This window comes from Ctenopharyngodon idella, chromosome 17 (genome assembly GCF_019924925.1).
Source record: "Ctenopharyngodon idella isolate HZGC_01 chromosome 17, HZGC01, whole genome shotgun sequence".
Taxonomy (NCBI): domain Eukaryota; kingdom Metazoa; phylum Chordata; class Actinopteri; order Cypriniformes; family Xenocyprididae; genus Ctenopharyngodon; species Ctenopharyngodon idella.
Genome location: NC_067236.1, coordinates 440,001 through 457,641, shown reverse-complemented (window position 1 = coordinate 457,641; position 17,641 = coordinate 440,001). Strand labels below are relative to the sequence as shown.

At 39.9% G+C, this 17,641-nt stretch overlaps 1 protein-coding gene across 4 annotated transcripts in view; it reads right to left on the bottom strand.

Annotated features, from left to right (window-relative positions):
• The window catches only part of LOC127498478 (kelch-like protein 29), a 243,050-nt gene that overhangs the window by 223,491 nt on the left and 1,918 nt on the right, over positions 1-17,641 (bottom strand). For 3 of the 4 annotated variants that reach the window (XM_051867840.1, XM_051867841.1, XM_051867835.1), the window contains exon 2: positions 12,008-12,079. The exons of the other annotated variant lie outside the window; for it this stretch is intronic. The gene's annotated coding sequence lies outside the window, so the exon portion shown is untranslated. The remainder of the gene's footprint in view (positions 1-12,007; positions 12,080-17,641) is intronic. 4 annotated transcript variants of the gene reach the window in all.

The window sequence follows — 17,641 nt, the reverse complement described above, 5'->3', positions numbered from 1 at the left end:
TGTGCTTGGAAACGAGGACCGGCTCAGTCTTCACAATGAAGACCAAAACAAACAAAAAAAATCCAAAAACATGAGGGTGAGTAAGCAATGACCATTTTTGACATTTGCATGAACTATTTCTTTAAAAATAGTGAATCTACAGAAAAGCACCTTGAGTACTTTCTATTCAATCTTCTAAAGTTAGAAATGACTCCTTCCACAAAGGCCATCTTGTAAGGAGCGCACATGACCCAGTTCTAGAAGGGTGCCTCAATAACATTAGCAAAAGCAATTAACCTTTAGCCGGCAGCTCCTTAAAGTGAACAGGGTGCAAATATGTTCTTTTATGCACACTGATTACATACACTATAATAGACTAGCATCCAAGATACTGACCTAGAAGAATGCATGGAAACCCATCTATAAACTCTCGGAGACAATGCAGCCTCACTACATTTCTTTTCTGGGAGAAAAACACTTAGTTCTCAAAGATGCCTATGGAAGAAAATAACCAGTTTAAGGTGGTTTACGCTGGTGTCCCGGCCTGATCAAGCTGATGTTTAGCTGGTCTTCCAGCCTGACCAGCTTACAAGTCTCCAAAAACCCTATATAAAGCCAGCAAATCAGACCATTTTGACCAGCTTGGGAAACCAGATCACCACCTTACACTGTAAAGACAACGTCTAGGTTACTGTTGTAACCCCCGTTCCCTGAAGGAGGGAACGGAGAAGTTACGTCGATACTGACGTAATGGGGTCTCACTTGGGAGCCCAATCACCTCCAAGGGATACAAAACAAGCCAATGGCAATTGGCCAGTGAGATTTACATGCCGGACCACACCCCCAGCATCCGGGTATAAATAGGACCGGCATACTCACTTCCATTCATATTTTGCTGAGGAGTCGAGATAGGTACCTGGCCGCTCAGCGGTGACTCAGGGCTATGGCAAGAGGACGTAACCGCAACAGTAACCTAGACGTTCCCATTCAGTCAGTCACGTTCAATGTTACATCGATACTGACGTAATGGGGTCCAACGGAAAGCGCCATAGCAACTGAGCCACGTTACGAGTGTTAGGGAAGCAGATGCTGGCAAGCTGTGGCGTGCCCAAATGCAGGTGCTAGCACAGACTCGTAACCCTCCAGCGCCCTGAGTAAGCCCGAGGTGTCTTCCATACCAGTGGGATGGAGAGGACAGGGCGTTACTCAGGAGGATGGTCAAAGCTGCTGTTCCTTACCCCCAGGGAAGAGTGCTTCAGGACTCGATTCCAACGTTTTTCAGCCATGACCAAAACGCCAGGAAAGTGTTCCCCGAGGAGGGGAAAACTACGGAGACCACACCCTGCCTGAAGGGTGGTACCGGGTGGAAAACACATATGGACTGACCCGAGGGGCAGTAACGCATTTGGAAGACCTCTGACATAGGTCCTACCTAACGGGAGGAACTCTAGCGCTCAGAGACAGGGCAGAGCAGAGCCGCCCAGGGAAAGACATGGGTTTACCGTCAGGGAAACCGTACCGTGGACAAACACATACGGGATTACCCGCGGGGAATCACATCATATGGGCATCTAGCCCAGTACAAGGGCAGACCAACCAGGCATACACACGAGTACTGGACCTGGCGCCGGACACCTCCGCCGCGTCTGGCTGCCGCAGGATGCAGGAGGAACTCCACAGGGTTCACCATGCAGGGAACTGAACTGAGGAGCGGGAAAAGTGCTCGCATTCCCTCATCCAAGGAAAAATGGCACAGCAAGCGAACACCTGTGGCTACCTATGTGTAGACAGCACACGGGTGGACACCGGTTCCACTCGGAGATTGTAATATCTCGTGAATGTGCTCGGTGTCGCCCAGCCTGCAGCTCTGCAGATGTCTGCCACAGAGGCGCCGTGCGCCAACGCCCAGGAGAAAGCAACACCCCGAGTGGAGTGAGCTCGCAACCCAAGGGGGCACGGCTCGCCTTGGGACTGGTACGCCAAGGCGATAGCATCCACTATCCAGTGGGCCAACCTCTGTTTGGAGACAGCCTTTCCCTTCTGCTGACCTCCAAAACAGACAAAGAGCTGCCCCGAGTTTCTGAAGCTCTGCGTGCAGTCCACGTAAACGTGCAGAGCACGAACGGGACACAGCAACGCTAGGGCTGGGTCTGCCTCCTCCGGGGGCAGTGCTTGCAAGTTCACCACCTGGTCCCGGAAGGGAGTGGTGGGAACTTTGGGCACATATCCAAGCCGGGGTCTCAGGATAACGTGAGAGTAGTCCGGCCCGAATTCCAGGCATGAATCACTGACCGAAAATGCTTGCAGGTCCCCAACCCTCTTGAAGGAGGCGAGCGCGGTCAGGAGCACTGTCTTTAACAACAGATGTTTCAGCTCAGCTGACTCAAGGGGCTCGAAGGGAGTTCTCTGTAGGCCCGCCAGAGCGACAGAGAGGTCCCAAGAGGGAATGAGGCGAGGCCTAGGGGGATTTAACCTCCTGGCGCCTCTGAGGAACCTGATGACCAGGTCGTGCTTCCCCAGTGACTTGCCATCGACCACATCGTGATGTGCTGCGATGGCGGCCACATAGACCTTCAAGGTGGAGGGGGACAGCCTCCGCTCCAAACAATCTTGAAGGAAGGAAAGCACGCCACTGACCGGGCATTTCCAGGGGTCTTCCCGGTGGGAAGAACACCACTCAGTGAACAGACTCCACTTCATGGCATAAGCACGCCTCGTAGAGGGGGCTCTAGCCGAAGTGATAGTGTCAACTACCGCGGACAGTAGGCCACTTAAAGGGATAGTTCACCCAAAAACGTAAATTTGACGTTTATCTGCTTACCCCCAGGGCATCCATGTAGGTGACTTTGTTTCTTCAGTAGAACACAAATGATGATTTTTAACTCCAACCGTCGCGGTCTGTCAGTCAAATAATGCGTGTAAATGGGAACAACTGCCTTCAGCATTCAGTTAGTGAGGTCTGAACGCGCTCTGACAACGGAAGTGATGTCTCGCACTCATTGAAGCAAAGCGCGAGACATCAGTTCAGTCATCAGAGCTCGTTTTTTTGACCTCACTAACTGGATGCTGAACGGAGTTTGACATAGTGGTGTTTTAGAGGTAAAAAATGATATAAATACTGTTTGTTTTCTCGCACAAACCGATCGTTGCCTTCCACGTCTTCTGAACCTCCTCATGCACCTCCGGGAAGAAAGGCACTGGGGCAGGACGTGGCTGAGAACCACGCCCCACACCCAGAAATCAATCATCCAACCGCGAGCGATCAGGACACGGTGGAGGGTTCCACTCGAGCCCGATGCCCGCGGCGGCCCGGGCAAGCATGGCCGTCAACTCTGAATCCGATTCCGCCTGAACGACCACCCCGGAGGGCGGAAGCTCGGCGTCCTCATCCTCAGAGTCTAATAGCCCACTCCCCGATGCAGCGATTGACATCTGATCCTCCTCCGGAGCGCCGAAAGTGACGCGGGGAACCTCCGTAGAAGGTCCCGTGGCAGCAGCCAGCAACTCGACGGCACATGGCGTTGCAGAGGAGTGGGAGGTTCGTGGGGGCGGGCCTGACAAAGAAGCTCCCACTGTAACCCTCAGATCTCCCAGAGTGCTAACCAGACCAGCAGCCTTTACAGCCGCAGGTGGCTGGGTAGCAGCAGAGGGGACTCGTGCCTCCATGTTAAAGAAGGAGAGTCGCGATCTCAACGCCAACATGGACATGCCCTCACAATGAGGGCATGTGCCATCCACGAGCACTGACTCAGCATGCTGTTTACCCAGACATGTGAGACAGCAATCGTGGCAGTCAGAGGAGGTCAGGAAACGACCGCATCCAGAAACACACGGACGAAAAGACATCTTGAAAAAGACGCTGATCGCCCGTGCTTGCTCTTTCAGAAATCTCCACCAGCTGAAGCACACAGGGGTGAGTGCTGCACCGCCCTGTGGCAGCGCGCTGTCACACCCACCGCTGAGCATGCCTTCCCACCAGCCAGAGAGATCCGAGCTGCAGCCACCAGAACAAAAACAATAAAAGCAATTAAAATTGGCATGTAAATCTCACTGGCCAATTCCCATTGGCTTGTTTTGTATCCCTTGGAGGTGATTGGGCTCCCAAGCGAGACCCCATTACTTCAGTATCGACGTAACGTTGAACGTGACTGACTGAATGGGAATCAGTAAACTACTGTAATTCATTTAATTTTATATTTTTTTTATGTAGAATTTTATCCTACATAAATGTATGACTTTTTGCAGTGCATTATGTTGTATCCTCTGGATTTATCCTCACAAAAAATCTTTAGGCAACAGAGAATTAATGGGGGGAAATATAAGCAACCAAATATGGTGTCTGGAAAACAAAGGCCACCTTTTCTCATCATCCACTTAGTTACAGAGAGAAATGTGTTCCCTGTAAAACAAGAAGTAGAAATTATACAGTTAAAAAAAAAAAAACATAGCCTAGTATATATGGAATACACAAGCCTCTCAAAATCATAGGCAAATCTCTTACCAAGAATTATCAGTCTCAGTGTGGCTGGAATGCTCATGTCTTCCTTTATGCGCTGATTCATAACGCTCCGAAGCTTCCTGACGCAATGTTTTGAAATCGGCCATCACTATATAAGTCGTTATTTTGTTTTTTTGGCGCACCAAAAATATTCTCGTCGCTTTATAATATTAATATTGAACCACTGTACTCACATGAACTGATTTAAATATGTTTTTAGAACATTAATGGATCTTGAGAGAGGAAATGTCATTGCAAAAATATCTTAATTTGTGTTCCAAAGATTAACGAAGGTCTTACGGGTGTGGAACGCCATGAGGGTGAGTAATAAATTACATTATTTTCATTTTTGGGTGAACTAACCCTTTAAAACTCTTTGATCTTTGATCACCAAAATGACATTTAAATGTTTTTTCCTGTGAAAGAAATTTCTTCATGCCTTAAAATAGCTTGAATGTAACTCTACACCAGGGCTCTGAACATGTTCAAGGAACGAAAATGAAAATGAACGAAATTTTGACCGGAACGTAACCAGAAACGGAAACGAAATCAAATTTAATCGTTCTGAACAGAAACGCTAATTTGAAATGGCCATTAACCAGTTAATAACGTTATTTATCGTTCTGTTTAATATTTTGATTTGTGTGTGAAATGCCCAAGCTCAGGCTCTACAGTGAGTGAAATGCCCGCACTGACGCGCTCAGGCTCAGCTGTCAAGTCATCATAGGTTAGTTAGGTCACAATGGCAATGCCCTGGCATTAGTTTTTCCGATGATATGTCACCAACCGTCAAGCATTAGGTCTACATTTAAGTGAAAATGAATGTCAAGTAATATGCAGCTTGTTGTGCGTTTTGAAACCAGCGAAAATGGCAGGATATGTAGAACATGAGTTCACACAACGTCACATCACGCACATGCTTCTGTGAACGGAGAAAACAGAATAAAACTATAGGCCTACATAACACAGATTAAAATAAAAGGGAATATTTAGGCCTATAGGCTACGTGAAATATTTCTCTTAAATAATTAGGTCTACAGATTAACAAAACGAAAGTGGTTCATTGTGGCGCAGTCCAAAGATCTAGGAAAGGAAACAGACATTCTGCTTGTTTTCGTTATTTAAGTGTCTTTTGTAAATGTATGAATTATGTCTTGCTTTTACCTTTATGACCATAAATTATGGAGTACAGTTTACTGTACTCCGTAATTTATGGAGAATTTACGGAAAATTTAAAATTTTTTTAAAAATTCCAGTGGTCGCGCCGGCGCCTCACGCGCACACACACAAATTCTTGCATTATTGCTTACTTGATATCGCAGCCTGTTAAATAATTAAAATAAAATACAATCAACCAAACATATAAAACGTTACACTGCTCCATTTAATTCTGTAATATAATCTGCCGTTTACCACCCGTGACCACCGCCTGACTGTGCTGTTATGTGAAGGATGATGTCGATAATGCGAGTGAAGTATATGCTACAATAAATAATAGTTTAGCATTCGTCTCGAAAATGGAAACAGTGCCGAATGAGAAAGGTAGGCTTCAGATTCACTTTAAATTAATTCGTTTAGCATCTTATTTAGTTTTATTTCTAATAAATAAACCTGTTTCTTGCCTTGAATATAGCAATAGAAGCTGGAATGGCGTTAAAAAAGAAAAGAGGTAAAATAAAATAGGGCAGTTTTGTTCATAATGGATATTTACAAACATTATAAACAAAGCTATATAGGCTAGGCTATTTTATTTTATTTTATTCACCTATAAATTACATTATTTCTGAATGTAATAACATAGACCTACCTGTATACGCGACGTATCTTTTTTCCTCTAAGGAATAGCGTCATTATTTTTAATCATACAGCAAACATTTTAAAATATCTTGAAAAAATACTTTATAAACCGTTTATAGTTTTTCCTTTTGTTTAATAGGTTTACAATTTGACAGAATCTTGTTATAAAAGAAAATTGTAGGCCTATTGGCTAAGACGACAAATACTCTGTTTTTAATAAATAAAATGCTGTACGTATTAATAATAATAATAATAATAATAATAAGTAGGCTACATACAAACAAAACAAAAAAAGTAAAAAAAAAAATAACGTTATTAACCATTATTTTTTCTAATCAAACCGGTTTCGGAACGTTAATAATACAGAAGGAACAGAAACGTTAAAATACTGATTCTGCTCGGAGTGAAACGATTGAATTTTTTTTTTTTCGTTTTTAAGCCCTGCTCTACACCCTTGCCTCATTCAATATACACGGATCAATGAATATGCAAATTAGCCCAGCCTCCACCCGCTCACACCAGCTCAGAGATCCACTCGGTCAACTTACTGAGGTAAACGCTGCACAATTGTATCACTCTTTACAACATGTCTACACTCAGTACACATGACTAATTGATTAGCCTTTTGCTTGACTATGTTATCAAACAGCTAATAATGTGTAATTAACAAATAAACCATGTTCCCGTTCGCCATGTCAGAGTCAGAGAGATGCCTTCTAACAATCAGTATCCTTACAAACGCTTTGAACAACTCAGAACGTCGGTGGAGAAAGGCATATCGTTTATCATAACATCGTAATATACATCATACACCCGCCATATTACTAAATCTACATGATTTTTCATATCAACAGAAAAATATATTGGGATAACCTGGCTTCTCTCAAGACTCCCCTGCTAGTTCGCTGTTAATTATATGCTAAAGCCCGCCGGCACGTTGACGTGACTGGTTACAAGGTAGTTTGTGACATCACAGCCACCAGCGATTTTAAACCGCGGGTTTGAGACTGTCTTTTTTTTTACTGCAGTTTTAAGAAGACAAAGCTCAGCAATGGTGTTGACATATGAATTTGCACATGGTTTGTCTTAAAGCATATTAAAAACACCACATAGACAAACAACAATAAAAACTTGATTTTCACCACAGGGGGTCTTTAAAACACCAAAAAAAAAAAAATGCAGCAAATAACAAACTAAAAAGGTGGACAGCCATAAAACTTTTGTTTAACCCCAAACGCGAGTGCCGCAATGCAATAAAAAATTATAATATACTGACACTAAACAACATATCTGACATACAGTACTCCAAGCACTCACGACATGAAGGACAAAAGGATCTGCATTTTGCAACAGTTGCTTTGACATGTCCAATGTAGACAGACTCAAGCTGCTGCAGGACATGGTGCAAGGCTATTCCTCTCAATCCAAATGTAAAAATGAGGAAAATAAAAAACCACAATGAAATTGTCATGCTGGGTTGCAGGAAGGCAGACACAGACGAAGAGAATAAATCCAAAATCCAAGTTTAATCCAAAAGGTAGGCAAGCAGGAAACAACACAACATTACAAGACAGTGATTGGACAAGGAACTGAAAACAAACAGGAACTTATATACACAAAGGAAGATTAACTAATGACGTGCAGCTGTGAGGATAATTAGTGTCCATAGTAACAAATGAATGTGCGCAGGTGAGGAGCAGGAACGATGCTGGGAAATGGAGTGCTAGTGCTGGTGACTGACAGGAATGGTGCCAAAGAGCCTGTTCCGGCAAATATAGTAATATACAGCAATTTTTAAAAATACAGTAAAAATCTGTATGTGGTGTTTGACTAGGGTGACCAGACATACAGTTTTTCCCAGGACAGTACCGTATTTCAGCTCTATTTTTAATGTCCCGACTCATTATGAAAAAAAGCATGTTTTGTCCCGTACTTCATCTTCCATAAAATATCTTCATTGCTGAGTGATAGAGCGAGTCTTCTGTCACGCGAGAACAGCCTAATCAAAGGTTGAGGAGAACAAGTCGGATGCAAAGATGTCGAAGCCTGTGTATATTTAAAGAGAATGTTCAAAAAGATTTTAATAGTTTAAATTATTAAAAAGGGAGTCACGGTCAGAGCCAAGCAAGTAAAGATGTGTAGAGCTTGCTCATGGAGGCAGCACCAGCATTACAACGCATATGCGCACAAAAAAGCATGTGGTTGCTGCAGCGTTGCACCAAGTGCCAGCAAACTTTTTGTGAAGCAAATTTGCGAATCTGATAAAGTACATGCAAGTGAAGGACTTCTTCAGTCAGCTGACTGCACTGCACTCACACACACACACACACACACACACAAATATATATATAGGGGTGAGGGTGCCTGTCCCATATTCCACTCTGAGGAATCTGTTTGGCGCTATATAGTAAATAACTGTACAAATTACAGAAATGTTTAACAGTGTAGGCTGATTTAAGCAGGGCAAACTAGGCTTCCTACCAAATTATTATTTTAAAACATGCAAATGTAACCTTTTGCCGCCTTGTAAAATAACTTACAGTACGACCATAATGATATATTATACGTATAATATAACATATGAATGTTTTACAACTTAGTGGTGCATTTCATTTCGTAAATACAATAATCCTACATCGACTTTAAGGGACCATGTTCTTTCAGATTTCAGTTTCAATTCATATGAAACAGCAGAAACCAGATAATCAAGCTCTGCAGGTTAACTTGAAAATTACAGGTGGATTTTTAGAAGCCTGAAACTTTATAGGAAAGATTTCTACAGGAGCTGGATTGGACCCATCCATATGACAGTAATTCATATTTTTTGAATGTAAAAAGAACAGCATGCACACAGGTATGATTTTAGCATATCAAAAAATACTGGCCATCTCAGGAGATAAACAAAGTTACTGGAGGTTAAACAGGAGATTTACTTTAAGTCAAGTCTCAATCAACGTACAAGCTCTTTAAAAACTCAAACAGAAAGAAATGTCCTCTAAATACTGATGAAAACATTAAATAGTCAAGAGTAAAAACAGGTTTGATTTTGAATGTTTCCATCCAAATCACTCAAAACTAGATGATGCAAGAACCCTCATAATAGAAAAGACATGAAATAGAAACTGGATATCAATATTAATTAATTTTACCATTAACACCTAATTAATTTGTGATCATATCCTAATTAGCATATGAATGGAGTGTTATTAGCTCAGTGTTTCATAACCTTGGCCTGGTAACTCAAGGATTCTGGTTTCAAATTTCATAAAGGATCAAACATATCAACAGAGAAAATCATTAAATGAGCAACATAGGTTCACTGGAAAATGTGCCTCTACCTACATTTTTGCCAAACTCAGCAAACTTTCCAGCTAAACTAAACCCTAGAGGAAGAAAAACACCATTTGTATGCCTGTTCACACAAATTATGATTACATGGGCACATTATTGATTAATAAAGACTTATTTCACACACAATACTATGTTTTGACATTAAAAAAAAAAAAAAAAGCATGAATACATTTTGACGTTTGCATCACATAACCAACTCCATATGTTTGGCTTTTCTGGCATAGTTTCCTACTTGTTTGGTTGCTGGGATTGGTAAAAGGGCATGGCTGCTTCAGCAAATGCATTTTTATCTCACATTTGTTTTTGTTAACTATCGGTGAGGTTTAGGGTCAGGTTTCATGTAGGTGGTACGTAATTTTTGAATGCATTACCCTTTTAGTGCCACTCAACAGATATTTCATTTCCAAACTGCCTCGATACACACAACAACCAACGTAATAAAGCATTGCCAGATTCACATTCATCTCTTTCATATAAAACTGAATGCACTTTTAGCGCAACTCTCTGGACAATTTCACTTTTAAAGTGTTGCGAAACGTAATGAACATAAACAGGCACTATCATATTGTGCAGAAATGTCACCACATAAATAAGCCAGGGTTGCAAATGAGATGATTATGCACTTTCCATCTGCAAAGTGTGTCATCCTCTGGATTATATAAATAGGTTATCATGTGGTTATTTAATGTATAAACTACTGATTCTTTGTTTTTTCACAATATAACAATATCAAGACCAGTACCACTAGGGGTGGGCAATATGACCAAATTCTTATTTCAAGACATGAGAAATTTTATTTCACAATAACAGAATATATCACGATATAGTTATTTTGTTATTTTATCTAATTTTTGTTATAAAAAATAAGAAAAAAAAAGAAGCAAATTACAAACAATAGGACAAGTACAATATAACAAAAATAGGAATTAAACAAATTAGTCTTCACTGTATGATAAATATAAATTTATTTTTATTAAAGCTGAAAAAAAAAATTTGGAGAAAGAGCAGCAGGTAGGTATATTAGGCTGCTGTCACTTTAAGACCAAACACGCAGATTCATTATATTGATACACACATGTGTAACTGCATGTGTATTCGACCATTCAAGCACAATAAAATGTGAAAGAGAAATGAATTAGCGTTCGCATGCTGAGAGACGCGGCTTTCTGTGTGCCACATTGAGTTCTTTTTCACTGTTTATTGTGCTTATTAACACTTTTTAACATTGAGCACATCCCAAATTTGCGATCACATTTTGAAAGAGGCAGCTTTCTGTGCACACTTTGGTAGCGTTCCAGTCAGCGCAAGTTCCTTTTCAGGATATATTGCACTTATAACTCTTTTTAACATCAAGCACGTCCCGCTCTTTTTATTCTCATTCATACATTTCATCACTCTGAATATACATGATATAGCAAAAATTCTAACGATAGACATTTTATACCATGGTAATGATATATATCGTCATATCGCCCAGCCCACAATATATATTACACACACCATGATAAACATGCATTAACATCATATTATAATTCCTAATTTTGTATTAACAAACTAATTTTCAAATTACGATGCACTGCTGAAAGTGCAGATCTCACGCTTTTCCCCAGCACATGCATCAGGTTTCTCTGTAATCTCCGTCTATACATACTGACATGCGCCAATTAAGTTGTCTCCTCTGAGACAGTCACACAGCAGGTATTCCAGTGTGAGATCTCAGCCACAACACCATCATACACAATCCATCCTCAAAGAAACACATCCATCATCTTCTTAAAGAGCACAAAACAACCAATGACAAATCACTTCCAGAACAAATTAAAGGAATGTTCAGAGTTTATTACAACTTAAGCTGTGTGGACATCCTCTGCGCAGAAAATAAATTCAACTACTGCCTCGGTTTGATTCCTAATCATAATAATCTTTAACACTAAGGGCCCTATTTTAACGATTTAAGCACATGGTCTAAAGCGCACAGCGCAAGTGCACTTAGGGCATGTCCGAATCCAGTTTTGCTAGTTTAACGAAGGGAAAATGTTCGGCGTACCCAAAAAAAAAAAAATATTGCACCATTGACTTTAAACCACGTTCAGTTGGTCAATGGCACAGTCTATTTCAGTTGCCTCAAAATAGCAACGCGCCAAAAATGTGCCTGAACACACCTCGTTTTCAGACCAGCACACCCATGGCCGCACAAGTGGGCGCAAATGCATTTGCTATTTAAACAACGTGGAGCAGGACGTGAAAATCATAACTGCGTCGGGCTGAAACTAGCAAAAAACACTTGCATCACGCCTGGTGCCTGCACTGGGTGTACGATAGGGCCCTATATCAGCTTCAGCATTGATACGGGACACCTTGCTGAATTTCAAAACTACTCACCACACAGCGTCTCTGATCGATGCACATCATATAGGAAAGTCGAGCACTTTTCTCCTCTAAATCACACGGCACCTGTTAAAGAAATGAGAATCATCCATCATAAATAAGTCATTATAAGATGATTTTGGAGAGTGCTGCTCAGAGGACACGGGGACACTCAAACCTGGTTTTCAAAGTCACATATACCATGAGCCTGTCTAAAACGACCTCTAAGACAATAAATCAGCTCTCTAGTCATAAATGATTTCCAGAAAAGCAGCATCAACTGTTATTAAAACAGAAGAATAATAGTGAATATACACATGAAACCTTCATGAAAGAAACATCGTTCAAGAGAATTTCAGAAAGAAACATTTGCGACATATTTCACCACAAAACAAAAGACAATTACTGTAATGCAAAAACACTCAATGTAATAATAAACACCATTATAAAATATAAACAGTTTTAACATTATATACAAAAAATACTAACAAAATGTATACTGTAATACAGGTTGCAAAGTGTAATACACCTTGCTAGTACCGGGTTGGACCCCCTTTTGCCTTCAGAACTGCCTTTATTCTTCTTGGCATAGATTCAACAAGGTGCTGGTCTGCTGGACACATTCCTCAGAGATTTTGGTCCATATTGGATTTTTTTTTTTTTTTTTTTTCCTGGACCATTCTCTGTCAACCGAGATGGTTGTGCGTGAAAATCCCAGTAGATCAGCAGTTTCTGAAATACTCAGACCAGCTCGTCTGGCACCAACAACAACAATGCCACGTTCAAAGTAACTGAGTTGCTGCCATGTGATTGGTTGATTAGATATTTGCATTAATGAGCAGTTGAACAGGTGAACATATAGTATGTGTTTATAGCTGAAACTTCATACCGGAACATTCAAATCTGTGTTTGCATTGTCGCAGACCCAGAGAGAGCAGTTGTCATGTATAGGTATGAAACAGCTTCACAAACAGTCTTTTTCAACAGTCTTTTTCATCACACAGTATCGTTATTTGTCTTACAGTAATTCAAATGATCACTATGGAAGTTTTTTTCTACAAAAATTAAAATGAAGAATTATCAATCATTCATTATCAATCCAGTCTAAACCTGTCATAATTAAATCTATAATTCAATGCTCAAATGATCAAACAAATGCTCAAATGATAAATCAAATGCTCAAATGATAAATCAAATGCTCAAACCAACACCGCAAACATCAAATCAAATGCTCAAATAGACACCGCAAACTTCAAAACGTGGCATGTTGTTTTATTATTTGAGCATTGAATTATAGATTTAATTATGACAGGTTTATACTGGATTGATAATGAAAATTAAATATCAAATACAAATTATTTTTCAGTTCAGTTCATGCTTCCCTGAATGAGAAAATGAAATTGCATTTGAGCATTTGATTTCTCATTTGAGCAGCGATTTTGAAAGTTTGATTTATTATTTGATCATTTGAGCATTTGATTTATCATTTGAGCAGCTGTTTTGAGAGTTTGATTTATTATTTAATCAATTTAAGCATTTGATTTTTCATTTTAACTTTGGTAGGAAAAAACTGGGATAAAATTTTATCAGATATAAACACTGATGTCTCCGGTAGCGATCAAAATAGAGCAGATCCCCTTTTGAAAGTAACTTGGCGCTTCAAGTAATGATTGTATCGATTACATTGTTGATTAAAATTCACTTTTAAAAAATATATTTGTCATTGAAGAAATTCGATCAAAAATACTGATTCATCCAGTGATGAAACAAGTGAAGTATTTATGAATGAGTTATTGAATAATTAATATTTTGTCAAAACCTCTAATAGAATTGTGTTTTATTTAGTTGTCTGTTTAGAATCAGAGAATTGTGATATCTATTTGAAACAAACAAAAAAAAAAAAACAACAACATTTAATTCTCAATTTCTCCTGCTTAACAAATTTATTAGACCACAACCCAATGTAAAATTTGTGCCACAGCTGCCCTAAACTAACAGTATTGATGATTACCAAAATCATTTTTTGTGTTTCTCTAATGGTTAATCCACACCACCGCCGCTAGAGGTCGCTTATTCAAAACAAAGGCGTAGCTCGATGATGCCGAAACTGAGCACGGAATCTTGGGAGATGATGTCTTCACCTCACAGCCAGTGGAAAAGAATAGGGATGGGACTCGAGCAGAAACCATGTTCATGGATAAGATTATTAACGTTACCGTAGTATGAAGCAGAGCAGAGCTGAACAAGGCCGCTGGAGCGATTGCTAATGAGAGACAAATGCGACACACGGCTTGAGAGCAGCAAAACTTTTATTATGCTGCAGTCACCGGCGCCGCTTCTTTCGGTCAAGCGTATGGTAACAACGCTGTTTATCATATTACAGGTGCTGGTCATATAATTAGAATATCATCAAAAAGTTGATTTATTTCACTAATTCCATTCAAAAAGTGAAACTTGTATATTATACTCATTCATTACACACAGACTGATATATTTCTTTTAATTTTGATGATTATAACTGACAACTAAGGAAAATCCCAAATTCAGTATCTCAGAAAATTAGAATATTACTTAAGACCAATACAAAGAAAGGATTTTTAGAAATCTTGGCCAACCGAAAAGTATGAACATGAAAAGTATGAGCATGTACAGCACTCAATACTTAGTTGGGGCTCCTTTTGCCTGAATTACTGCAGCAATGCGGCGTGGCATGGAGTCGATCAGTCTGTGGCACTGCTCAGGTGTTATAAGAGCTCAGGTTGCTCTGATAGTGGCCTTCAGCTCTTCTGCATTGTTGGGTCTGGCATATCGCATCTTCCTCTTCACAATACCCCATAGATTTTCTATGGGGTTAAGGTCAGGCGAGTTTGCTGGCCAATTAAGAACAGGGATACCATGGTCCTTAAACCAGGTACTGGTAGCTTTGGCACTGTGTGCAGGTGCCAAGTCCTCTTGGAAAATGAAATCTGCATCTCCATAAAGTTGGTCAGCAGCAGGAAGCATGAAGTGCTCTAAAACTTCCTGGTATATGGCTGCGTTGACCTTGGACCTCAGAAAACACAGTGGACCAACACCAGCAGATGACATGGCATCTCAAACCATCACTGACTGTGGAAACTTTACACTGGACCTCAAGCAACGTGGATTGTGTGCCTCTCCTCTCTTCCTCCAGACTCTGGGACCCTGATTTCCAAAGGAAATGCAAAATTTACTTTCATCAGAGAACATAACTTTGGACCACTCAGCAGCAGTCCAGTCCTTTTTGTCTTTAGCCCAGGCGAGACGCTTCTGACGCTGTCTGTTGTTCAAGAGTGGCTTGACACAAGGAATGCGACAGCTGAAACCCATGTCTTGCATACGTCTGTGTGTAGTGGTTCTTGAAGCACTGACTCCAGCTGCAGTCCACTCTTTGTGAAACTCTCCCACATTTTTGAATGGGTTTTGTTTCACAATCCTCTCCAGGGTGCGGTTATCCCTATTGCTTGTACACTTTTTTCTACCACATCTTTTCCTTCCCTTCGCCTCTCTATTAATGTGCTTGGACACAGAGCTCTGTGAACAGCCAGCCTCTTTTGCAATGACCTTTTGTGTCTTGCCCTCCTTGTGCAAGGTGTCAATGGTCGTCTTTTGGACAACTGTCAAGTCAGCAGTCTTCCCCATGATTGTGTAGCCTACAGAACTAGACTGAGAGACCATTTAAAGGCCTTTGCAGGTGTTTTGAGTTAATTAGCTGATTAGAGTGTGGCACCAGGTGTCTTCAATATTGAACCTTTTCACAATATTCTAATTTTCTGAGATACTGAATTTGGGATTTTCCTTAGTTGTCAGTTATAATCATCAAAATTAAAAGAAATAAACATTTGAAATACATCAGTTTGTGTGTAATGAATGAATATAATATACAAGTTTCACTTTTTGAATGGAATTAGTGAAATAAATCAACTTTTTGATGATATTCTAATTATATGACCAGCACCTGTAGATACATTTGACTGTGTTGAAAATGATGTTATAACGTTACTCTGTGCGTTCACTCGGCGGCTGCTGTGAGACACTTGTTGCACACTGTAGTAAGCTAGATCGATTTTAGAATATCATAATAATAAATGCTGGGTGGCTTGTGTTGATAAATCGCATGCAATTAATTTTAAAATGTATTGTATGATGGAGAAAATGCTGTATTACTTAGCTACTTGACAAAATAGTGTTTTTCTCTGAGGCATGTTACTCTAAGCATGTTACTCTAAGCATGTTACTCTAAGCATGTTACTCTAAGCATGTTACTCTCCGAAGAAATTCAGAGAAAAACAACAAGAAAACTAGACTTAAACAATAAGACTAAACGTGGTAATATAGCAATAATTTGTTTTCTGTCTATAAATGTAACCAAACAGTTGTTTCCTTGTATAATAAAATATGTAATGTATTAAGCGTTTTTAGTGTTTCCATGGTTTCTACAAAATAATACCGGAAACGAAGGGTAACGCAGATATGACGCCATTGACAGGCGACTCCCATACACATCCCGTATCCTTGCTTAAAATCGCGATTTTCTCACAATTTACAAATAGTTGGAAACATTTCGGATATTGTAAGTACTCAACTGAAAAAAATATATAACACTGGCCTAGTGGTTTTTGGATATTTTACTGCAAAAATCTATTGTAGCTTTAATGAATTCAAAGATAGATCACACAAAAGTTTCATCAAAAGCAAGTCTTTGGGAACATCTAGAAACTATTTAGAAGTCAATAACAACAGAGACTGTGGAAAAGTACATAAAACAATGCCAGCAAGGTTATTAAAATTTCAGTTATTATGTGTGAATAAAGACTATTTAGCTGTTTCATTTTGCTATTTGCCTAATAAATGACCTTTTTTTTTTAGTTATTAACAAGTTTTTGACAGATTCCTAAAATATTTGTGTTTTGTCTTTATTATGACAGGTGGTCTCAAAAGCTTTATTTAGGCTTTATTTATTGCATTTTTTTGTGATTTTGTTGTGAAATATGTCTCAAAAAGTTTTTCGAAAGTTTTTGTTAGATTCACTCATCTCATCTGAACTCCGTTAAAACACAGACTGCTTCAGATGAGTGTGAAGTGGCTCATTCATGTGCCTGAAGTTCTGTTCTGTGTGAAATCTGGGCTAGATCTAAAGATCTCCAACACTTAGTGAAGCCTAAAGACCTAAAGACTAGAGTCAACATGAAGACATGCTCAATTAATGTCCTTTCCAAGACAGATCTCCATTTAATCTTTCCCATTCTTCTGCCTGTGTAGTCGCAACTTAGCTGAAGGTCTGGCAGACATCTTAACCATCTGTGTGATTTTACAAACGTCTAAATAAGTAAGCCGTTTGTGGAATATGTACATTTGCTCTTGAATACATATAAGCCAATGTTTTGTCATAAAGACCAAACTCGTCTGTGTAAATATCAGGAGTGAAGCGACATGATTGACAGTGTTAGATGAACAAGCTTTAACTTCATTAAGAGGAAATTAGTGGCATAGAATAATGTCTGAAAAAACATTTGAGCAAATATTCAATGATGACTTTTTTTTTTAATGTTTTTAATCTTTTATGTTTGAATGATCTGGGACATTTTCTGACGGCAAACGAGACATACACTGACCTCCACAACCTGACGG